The 7,754-nt window shown below is 42.4% G+C and overlaps 1 pseudogene; it reads left to right on the forward strand.

Moving 5' to 3' along the window:
• Positions 1 to 1,297: 1,297 nt before the first annotated feature.
• On the forward strand, positions 1,298 to 7,186 carry LOC136481703 (disease resistance protein RGA2-like; annotated as a pseudogene).
• Positions 7,187 to 7,754: the final 568 nt, after the last annotated feature.

Here is a 7,754-nt window from a genome sequence, read left to right on the forward strand (position 1 = left end):
AGATTAAATATCACCTTTTATAGTTGAGGGGGTCATGCAGTCAATCCTTGATAGGTTAGGGAGTTATATAGACTTTTGAATATGCCACGTCAGCAAAAACACTTTCTAAACCGTCTTAGGGAGTTATTTAGACGGTTTTCAACAGTTAAAGGGGTAGAATACCTGGTTTTATAAGCGAGGGGGGTGAGGTAGACAACCACCGATAATTGAGGGGGTTAAGGTTGACTTTTTTCAATAGTGTTTGCAACAAGGGCCTAAACTGCAGTTTTTTTTAAAAAAAAAAGGGCCTAAACTGTTTCTTACATGGGCTTTATTTTCAAAGTCCTCGTCTTAGACAGTCCGGCAAGGCGGCAATCTGAATCCTCTGTTCCCTGCGTGGGCAACTTTCCATCTCCTCTGCTCTCCGTTAGCATCTTGAATCCTGCTCCCTTCTCGCTGGGCGCTGGCAGCAACGGCGCCCGCTACCTGTTCGACGAAATGCTGAAGAACGACGAGGGAGCATCTCATCCCATCTGCACCCTCCCGCGACACGTGCTTTCCTCTATGACTCTGCCAGAGGACGAAGCAGTTTCGACCTGCGCGCCCGCTCGCCGGCAGCTAGGGCGGTCTACAGAATGTGGAATGGAGGTCCACCGTCCGTGCCCGTCCTGGGCGTCACCAATACGGATGGAGCATGGAAGAGGGTCCAACGGCGGACTGCTTGCTGTTTGCGTTACGCAGAAGAGCCAAACTGTGGCACACCAGCCTGCCATTTGTTCGACAGAATGCCTGAGGGCGTGCTTCCAGCAGCAAGAAGACTGCTGCTGCTGCTAATGGGCGTTAGCGTCCTCCGGGAGGATCCCATACCATCCGGCAACGTCATCCACAAGGTTGTTTACTACAACTATCTGGCTACATCCGTCGATGCTTTAACCTGCTGCCATCTTATAACTAATGGGAGGTTGTTGGTAATATACTGTATCATTTTATGATACTTCTGCTTGTGGAACATCTGCTGGACTTGGGCTCGTATGGCCAAGCCGCCAAGGAATGAGGGAGATGGGAAATCACCGTGCAAGTGTAAGCAAACCAAAGGCACGTCACAAGATATTCCGTTGTTTTTAAAGTGCAAACTCATGTACATTTGCAGACATTCAAATTGAAGACCCAGAGAATTATTAAGACATGGAAGGACAAATCTAGAAACATTTGAACATGGACGCGTCATTAGTCCACTACTTTCTATCGACAAAGCAAGAGTAGTGCTTTAGCCTTTAGCAGTGGAGGTGCTGTTCATGCCCCATCACTCTGATGCCCGGGTACAGTTTCAAGCTTTCGTTTGGCAGGATGTTTCGCTTTGCTTTTCTTTATCATTATTGACTAGACTTTTGTTGGCCAGGGAAGTTTCGCTCTGCCTTTCTTTATCATTATTGACTAGACTTGTGTTTGGCAGGGAAGTTTCGCTTTGTTCACAGACTTGTTGAAATGCCTCTTCCTCACTAAAGTTATAGGACACAACTGGCTTCACTTCACTACCACTGGAGGTTTGGAGCTACCAAAGGCACCATTTTTCTCTCTGCTGTCTCGCTAAGCTGCATCACCTACCTTCTGCGGCTCTGCATCCGGCATCCTGATTCTCCTGAACACAGAAGTTCTGTGATTTTTAGAGTGTGAAATGCAGTGCCATGTCTCGAGTTATGGAGTAGAAGAAAGAAGCTGTCTGAGCTGAAATTCGAGGTACCTACTTCGATCCAGCACAATGTCTGATGAATAGTTCTGCACATCATTCTCATGTGGTTTGCTCAGTAACCAAGTCGATTTTTTCCCCTTATGAATCTTATCAGTGAGTTCTGTACATACCAGACGTCTGATTGTCGTTGCTCAGATTTTCTGGAGCCTTTGGTATGCTGATCTTTGACTGTATTCTCACATATATCCTTGTGGTTCGTGATGATATTATACATATATCCCTGTATTTTCTCAAACATGCAGACAGTTATTTCATAACTTTATTTATTCTCTTGTTGACAATTAATGTTTGTACATTAACAGTAGCAGTATCGTAGAAGCTTGTAAAACTAAGTATGACTGTTGGTTGCAATTTCATTCACAGGGACTTCACAAGAGTGTTTATGAAATATGGCCGGACTAGAGGCTGCCTTAGCATCTGGACTGCTGAAAGTCGTAGGCAGCAAGTTAGTTCCACTGATTGCCAGTGAATTTGCCTCCATAATGGGTGTAACAAAAGACATCTCTGAGCTGCAAGATATACTTGTGGAGATTACAAGCTGGTTGTTCATAGTTCGTGATAGAATAGAGAGTGAGCCATCCTGTCAATGGATTTTAAATGTTGCTTATGATATCGATGATTTGCTAAATGAAGTCTTGATAGAGGCCGAGAAACACAAGATGGGCATCAACGGTGATAACTGTTCTATAGCTGATTATTTCTGTGCAAAACCGAAGTCATTTCTATTCCGACGCAAGGTAGCTCATAAGATCAAGGCAATTAAACAGAGATTCTCTGAAATTGTAAAGCAAAGAAGCGATATCACTACTATACTGAATAATTTGCCTTCTTATCAGCATGTTCCGAGTAAAAAGAGGACAAATGGGGAGCTGTACTTGTTGAGCAATGTTGAACAATCGAGAATAGCCGTAAGGAATCTGGAGAAGGATGGCATCATAACAAAGCTTATAGAATCTAATGAAGGAGAGAATGACTGGATTGTTTCTATTGTCGGGTTAGGTGGGTCTGGCAAAACTACGCTGGCCAAACAAATCTGCCAAGATGACAAGATAAAGCAGCACTTCAAATCTACAATATTTTGGGTTCATGTGTCTGAAGAATTTGATGTGGAAGAGCTTATCGGCAAGCTTTTTGAAACTATCCTTGAGCAAAAATCAGATCTCCATGCCCAACAGCACATGTCCATGAAATTTCAAGCAAATTGAGAGGCAAGAAATTTCTTCTTGTCCTGGATGATGCTTGGCATGATGACTGGCTTGACTGGGAACAATTCATGGTTCTTGTGAACTGTGGAGCACCTGGAAGCAAGATTCTGCTAACTACTCGTGATCAAAAGGTTGCAGAAGCAGCAAAATCTAGGAATATATTCATCGTGGCTTTCTTGTCAGAGGTCGAGAGTTGGACCTTGTTTCTAGAGAATTCTGGGTTGGTGGAGGATGATTTGGAGTCTGAGTTTATACAGGTTGGAAAAGAGATTGTGAATAAATGTGATGGGGTGCCGCTAGCAATCACAACTCTAGGTGGTGTCCTCTATGACAAGAGGGAAATAAACACTTGGAGGGCCATAAGAGAAAGTAACTTATGGAGTGTTGATAGTATAAAAGACAGAGTGTTTGCATCACTGAAATTGAGCTACTTTCACTTGCTAGATCATCTGAAGCAGTGCTTTACATTTTGCTCTATATTTCCGAAAGGCTATGAAATCACAAAAGACCACTTGATTGCCCAATGGATAGCCCATAGATTCATTAATCCAATGAATGAAGAGCTGCCAGAAGATATTGGAAGTGCTTACTTTGATTCTCTTACAAAACTCTGCTTTCTTCAAGATGCACCAAGAAATATCTTCACTTGTCAACTAGTATACAAGATGCACGACCTGATTCATGATCTCACTCGACAAATTTTACAGCATGAAATGGTGACATCTCTACAGAAGAATGTGGCACCAAACTGTGTTCTCAGATGCCGATATTTATCTTTGACTTCAACTACCGAGAAGGTTTCCAGTAACCTATTTGACAAGGCCCATGCTCTCTATGTCTCTGGTGGTAACATATCTTTTGACAAACCAATGAAGAAGTGTTGCAACATCCGTAGTGTTGTTCTGGACTATACAACTGATACACCATTCCCTCTATTCATACTAAAGTTTGAATTTCTTGGTTACCTAAGGATATGTAATATTAATTGCACGGAATTTCCAGAAGCTTTCTCAAGCTGGTGGAACTTGCAGGCACTTCATGTTATGGAGTGCAAAGGCTTTTCAACATTACCTGAGTCTATTGGCAAGCTTAAGAAGCTGAGAACTCTAGAGCTGTTGATGGTTAGTGACCTTAGGAGTCTACCTCAATCTATTGGTGATTGTCAAGATCTGCGATCTTTGCAGCTATATTCCTGCAACGCACTCATTGAGATACCCAGTTCCGTAGGTAAGATTGAAAAGTTAAGTGTGCTTGATATTGTCAATTGTGTATGTGTGCACAATCAGCTGCAAAAAATTACTTGGGAGCATACAAATATGGATAGAATTAATTTATCTGGTTGTCATAATCTCAGAGATCTTCCAAGTGTCTTTTCTTGTCGTACATTGCGCACTCTGGATCTTACTCGAACCAATATCACCTTGCTTCCTAAATGGGTCACATTAATTGGTACTCTGGAATGCATAAAGCTTCAATATTGCATGAAGTTTGTGGAGTTGCCCAAAGGCATAACAAACTTAAGAAGGCTCGAAGTATTGCACTTAAATGGTTGCTCAAAACTTTGTTGTATGCCATCAGGGTTTGGTCACCTGACTCGTTTGAGATGGCTTGGCCTGTTTGTTGTGGGATGTGGTGGAGATGATGCAAGACTATCAGAGCTTGAAAATCTTGATATGATTAGTGGTTGGCTGAGAATTTGTAACCTCAAATATCTGAAGGATCCAGGTGAAGCCAACAAAGCTTGCTTGAAGAAGAAGAATAACATACATTCGCTGACATTGAATTGGTCTCGTGAAACGGAAGAAGAATTAGTGTCAGATATTGAAGACCTGAGCGTGCTGGACTCTCTTGAACCACCATCAGGAATTGACTTCTTACAAATTATTGGTTATCAGGGTCCCCATTTACCATGTTGGATGAGGAAGCAACATGATTCTTCTTGTTTGGAATCCATTATGCCAAATCAAACCAGCCCACCAAAATTCCTTTGGCTAACCGAACTATCACTCGAACTCTTGCTGAACTTGAAGTCTCTGCAAGGACTTGTGGAGTTGCCGTCATTGAAGAACTTATTGTTGATTGGAATGCCTAATTTGGAAGAGCTGTGGATTACAAATGGTTTGGAAACTGGTGAGGAACAGGTAGGAGTGCAGTATTGTTTCCCTGTGCTGACCAATCTAATTATAAAGCGCTGCCCAAAATTGTTTGTGAAGCCCTGGTTGCTGCCATGCTTGGGGTTGACATTCGAAGAAAGCAATGAACAGCTGCTGTCCCCAGGTAGTTTGTTCTCCTATCTGCCTACACCTCCAGTGTCATCCTCCTGCAGCGTGCTTGTGGCAGTTCCTACTCTCAAGGAGCTGAGGCTACACAGAGTGACGGGCTCAGCACCGGTTTGGCAAGTTTTACAGCACTTCACCTCCCTCCAGCTGCTACACATCGTGGAATGTTCCACTCTTTGCACGCTGCCTGAGGGGATCCAGCACCTCACCTCCCTTCAACAGCTCGAATTGGTAGAATGTGATGCATTGACATTGCTTCCAGAGGGGATTGGACAACTATCTGCACTTCGATCACTCCGTATCTACGGACGTTCTGCCCTTGAATCCCTGCCCCAGTCCATAAAACGCCTTACAGCCCTGCAGACATTGTACGTTTTTGGTTGCCGTGGCTTGACCAAGCGTTATGAGGAAGGAGTGGGGGATGACTGGCACCTTATCTCCCATATTCCCAATGTGATGATGGTTGATATGGAGCTTCTAGCCCAACGTCGCAGAGCATATGCATCTATTACCTCTTGAGTTAGGTGGTATGGGTAATTCTACGTCATCTCTTAGCACTCTTTTACAGGTAATATGGTGCTTCAATCCTAATATGCATATTCGTTATTACTAAAATGAAATATTACAGACATTTTAGCCTAATCACCCGTATTAGCAACAGCGGCTAAATCATTTCTCACTCTCCAGTATCTTCCCTCTGGCATCAATGAATCTTGATCTCATATCGTACGCATGAGTTCATGACATTGGTAATGTCCAACCCTTGGAATGATCTACCTGTTATAGACTTGCCCTTTTTGCAAACATTTTAGGTTAGGTTTCTGTGACTCCTAGAATCACTCAGAAAATAAACTATGGCATTGGATTGGTTTCATATTTGTCAGGAAAATATATCATATTATTTTTTTTGTAAAGTTTGAAAATTGATTTTAAATTTAGTAAATCATTTTAGTTTCGAATGTTTAGTTTTTTAAAAGCTTCTGGGTCTGGTGTTTGTGTGAGGTTTCATTTTTATACAAACTATGCTGAAAGTTTTTAATGTTTTGACTACTATGTTTAATTATCTATAGAACCAAATTTACAGGTCTCACAACCTTTGTCTGGTTGCTGAATGCTTTGGGCCGTTAGTTTATTTCCAAATTTCCTTGCCAATATGTTGTTTTGAATTATCTTCAGGACATATACAGGAATAAAATTCATGGAGGCATGCAGTTACTCAGGATTCAGGATCCAGCCTATCTTTGTCCCTCTTAGCACATTATACGGCTTCCTTTAGTTTAAGATAAGAATCTCCTGTGGAGATTTTGCTTGCTTTGGAATTATAAATCTACCCAATCCATCAGCAAGGAGGTAATGGATTTACTATTTGCCTTTTTGTACCATACTATCATTTGCTTTTGGGAATCCTTCGCATGAGTTAGGTATTGAAGAGAGTATTTGCTATGTGGCAGGCCCACATGTAATGGATGCAGTTTAATGAAGTGGACTAACCTTGTGTGCATCTAGCATTTACTCCTTGCCTTCCAAGAGAAGGGAAAGAGCTCTCAAGCCAATCAGCCTGTTCGCTTGTTGGTTTCAGCCAGGGCTTATCAGCTAGCCAACAGTGTTTTTCTCTCACAACAAACCAGCATCAGCTGGGCTTATCAGCCCAGAAACCAACCAGCGAACAGGTTGAATGATTCAGACTCCAAACAAGAGAGAACCTCAACAATAAAACAGGAAGAGCCAGCAAGATAGAAGAGGAGAAATAAAGGGAGAACAAGGTGGCTGGAGAGGAGACCAAGAATGAGATCAAGTGGGGCTCATCCTCAAGATTGTGAAACTCTAAATCCGCAATTTTGGTGCCTCCAATATTTTCTTCCATCTTTGGTGATGTCCTTCGATTCTCTAAGCCAACAACACTCAAATATTATTGGTGTTTTCAATGTATGAATGCATCTTATCGTGTTCTAAATGTATGTGATTGGCTTGGTTTTGTTGTTTTACCCCAATTTGTGGTGTTTCACTACAAGAAACATGACCTTCTATGCTGAATAAGTTCTGACAACAGAGCTATTCGTCATTGGGTCGTTCCATTTTGTAGGGATCGTGTCGACACAGAATTTTCGTCCTGTGCCGAGGACACACGCAGCAAGCCGGAAGGGTCCGCTCGATAGAGCAGATCCACCTAGCTTCAGCGCAAGGGTGGTCGATCTTGCGCACTCCTCCCGAGACGTGCCAGTCCATTTGACCCTGTAATTGACAAGGAGAGAAAGTTCATCAGTAATTAAGGGCGAAACTTGCTGGTGTTGCCAGACAGTCCCGAATGTGCGGCTATAAGAGCCGATATGAAAGGAGATCGACTAAATAGTCGATTCCAGCATATTCATGAGAATAAATCGATTAAAGCTCATTGGGTTGTATAAGAAGAATCGGTTATCATTCAGGGCAAATATCATTGATCGAACAGATATTAATCAATGGCAATAAGATGTCCACAATGATCGGTTTGTGCCGAGCTAATGATTATAAGTAACCGAACCCCTTTTTATATAAAGAAAC

Source organism: Miscanthus floridulus, chromosome 9 (genome assembly GCF_019320115.1).
Source record: "Miscanthus floridulus cultivar M001 chromosome 9, ASM1932011v1, whole genome shotgun sequence".
NCBI classification, from domain to species: Eukaryota; Viridiplantae; Streptophyta; class Magnoliopsida; order Poales; family Poaceae; genus Miscanthus; species Miscanthus floridulus.